At 43.0% G+C, this 3,323-nt stretch overlaps 1 pseudogene; it reads left to right on the top strand.

The window, feature by feature from the left end:
• Positions 1 to 2,668, top strand: part of LOC115873232 — a 7,982-nt pseudogene extending 5,314 nt beyond the window's left edge.
• The last annotated feature ends 655 nt before the right edge of the window (positions 2,669 to 3,323 follow it).

The following is a 3,323-nucleotide window of genomic DNA, read 5'->3' as shown; positions in this document are numbered from 1 at the left end:
TCCGTGATGTAAAAACACAAGTTTATTGAGAATTTAACTATTTGAACCAGGAACTTCATGATCCACCTGATAGTCCAAGGCTCAATGATCAGATATTAATACAGGGGTTCGACAAGGAGCAAGGCTTATACTTTTGGGAAGTTGGAGGTGCGATTTCTCTGAGTGGGGAGAAAGGACCTTTGTGCTAATAGCTGGGTCTGCAGACTGATGGTGACAGGGGGCTGTTGTCCCAACATTAATTAAGGTGACCAGATTTAAAGCGGGACACCATTGACCGGGGGTGGGGGTGGGTTCTTGATTAAACATTTGGTCTCTATGGACCAAATAGACCGCCTAGCTTGTCGTGCATTCTTTCCCAAAAATCGGGACTTTTTTAAAACGCCAAAAACCGGGACTGTCCCGCCAAAAGCGGGACGTCTGCTCACCTTACCAAACTCGGACAGCAAACAGGCATGCTAGGAACAGATTAATGGAGGATATTGACCACTCGTTCATTTAGGGGAGCCCAGATCAGGCATTATTTCTTATGAGGGAAAGGTCAAATAAGCTGAAGGGCTGGGGAGTGGTTGTGAACATAAATGAGGTGGCAAGGAGACACCACTCAATGGATTGGGGGCTATGGTTAGTTTTTAGCTTAAAAAAACCCTCACTGCCATTGAGTCAGTTCTGACTCATAGTGAGCCTATAGGATAGTGGAGAACCGTGGGCTGCTAAGCCTGTGACTCTACCGTAGTAGAAATCCTCCTCTTTCTCCTGTGGAACGGCTGGTTGTTTCAAACTGCTGACCTTACCGTTTGCAGCCCAATTCATAACCCCTTAGCCATCAGGGCTCCTTCCCCCCGCCACGTAGATGGTGTGAACCAAAAATTCAACAATCCAAGCAAACTTGAGCAAGCTAGGTGGCAGCCCAATAACAATACAAGCCAAAAAAAAGAGGTATCAGCAAAATCCCTGATGTATTTTGTCATTGGGGGTTATCCTCCTGAATTTTGTTATATGTTTTTCTGTTTTGTGGTCCATGAAACCCAGGACTGATGATCCTATAGGGACAGCAAGTAGAGTTAGGACCCCTGGGGAGTGCAGTGGGGGAGGGGGTAAACGGGAGGTGATATCCAGGAGCTCAAGAAAGAAGAGAATGTTCTGAAACTGATCATATTGCTTGATGTGTGTGTTAGTATGGGGAAACTAGAGAAACAAATTCATAGACACTCATAGGTGTCTAAGAAAGAGCTGTCAATACAAAAGCAATTGCACATTAAGAAAGCATCCCAGCCCAGTCCAGTCCAAGCCCATAAGTCCAATATTAGCCCATATGTCCAGTACCAGTCTATAAATTCCTCTTCAGACTCATGAAACACATGCAATGGCGCTGAGTACAGGAAGATCACAGACCAGTGGGTGGTAAGTCTGGTGGATCCAGTGGCATTGTCAGCATCTCAACACCGGCAGGGCTTTCCACGTGGTTTCTCCAGCTCAGGGCACTATCGAGTTCCATATGTCTTGTCAGCTGTAATGTCTCCCAAAGAGTGAGCAGAGAGAGAGAGTCTCCTGCCTCTATGGAAGAAATACAGGAGTTCCCAGCATCCTCAGGGGGAGGCCATGCCCACACAGAGGCCTCATTGCCTATATCCTGATTGACAGGCTAGACTCCACCCCTACACTTTTAATTCTCAAAGTGTCACCAGTGATGTGACTACCACAATGTGATTGAACTACAGAATGATATCTGTATTAGCTCCCAATAAAATGGTTTTGAAAAATAAAATAAACAGCAAGTAAGCCAAAGCAGGATAGTGGTGGAAAAGGTGCAGCTAGAACTTACCTGGCTGCCTGCCATCCACAAAGAATGCAAAGCAGGAGCGGGTGGGGCAGGAAGAAGGTACTGAGGCGGCAGTGCGCATTACCAGAGGAAGTGGAGACCGTAGCGTGTGAGGCTGGGTCTTTCCCACTAGAAAGCCTTGCTAAATCATTCTCTGGGCTTTCTATCTCCTTTGAGCTTCCTTCTCCAAGACTCAGAACACCTAAGTCTGCTGGCAGAGCTGTACCTCTGAGCAGGGCTGAGATGAACCTTCTGAAACAAACTACAAGCCCCCAAATCCTGACCTGCAGTGCACCAAAGGGGAACATGTTGTTAGAGACCTTGCTTTCGGATGTTGCTGGCAACAGGAACAGCGTGGAGGAGATGTCCCATGTCACAGATTACAGAATAAGTTTGACGTCAACCACGATGCAAATGAGATCGCCTTTGAGATGCACTGCTCACCCAGTGGGAGAATGTGTCTCTGCTTGCTGTGGAAGTGGCAGAGAATACTAAAAACAGGGGAGAAATTTCAAATGCTGTGGAAGGAATACAACAATATGTTTTTTTGTTTGTTTGTTTTTGTTTTTTTAAAAATCAACAATATGTTTTGATGACAAACAGCTACCATCACAAAGTTACATCTCACAGGAACAAGACACTTAAGTTTCTTTAGGCCACTCTGGACTATTTGATAATAAAAGTCTCTCTGTGGAATGCCACCTTCTTGATTCAGCAGGTTTAAGTGACAATAATCCATTTACTTCAAGGGAGAGGAGACCCCATGAGCCTGCCAGTAATCTGATTTCCTTTTCAACTCTAAGGCCCCTCTGTGGAGAAAAGCCAGAGGGATTTTTCATTTCAAAGTGAATCCAATATTTATTCTCCATGTGATCAATGGCTGTGATATCGTCTTAGAAATACTAAACAGTTGGAAAATATGGATTTGTGTTTGCTTCTAATCAACCATTTATACATTGTGAAAAAATGTTTTGGAAATATGTGAGCATCAAAGTGTATTCAATATAACACTGCTTCTTATGAGAGGTTGGAATGCTTTGTACATTAGTAACCACATTTTATATATATATATATATGCTTAAAGCTAAGTGTACATACTTAAAACTAATAGAGCAGTCTTCAGTTTAATTAATGTGCAAAATTCAACTTTGATAAAGACATGTAAGTCCTCTTAGACTTGAGTCTTAGTTTCCACCCGTGCCTGTGAATGTTGAACAGCTTTGCACCTGGTATTTTCCAGTGCAATATTCCAGTTGAATATTTCTTCAGTTGAACTTCCTAAATTCTGAACTCAGTTTATACGCTACAGTTTCAAACTATTAAGTTATTAGAGGCGACCATTTAAAAACCCTCAGATTCATTATACATCTGATTATGAATTAAGGTTTGGTTGTTGCATATTCAAAACACTTTTACTCTTGTCAAGTTTTTTGTGACCCTCCACTCTCATAGTCATAAACATAGTCATAAAGATCAGTGGACAGACCTGGAACTATGTATGCTT

The sequence above is a fragment of the Echinops telfairi genome, unplaced genomic scaffold (assembly GCF_000313985.2).
Source record: "Echinops telfairi isolate 266 unplaced genomic scaffold, ASM31398v2 ScPeMD7_7467;HRSCAF=8505_1, whole genome shotgun sequence".
Classification (NCBI taxonomy): Eukaryota; Metazoa; Chordata; class Mammalia; order Afrosoricida; family Tenrecidae; genus Echinops; species Echinops telfairi.
This window is presented reverse-complemented; position numbering and strand designations above follow the sequence as displayed.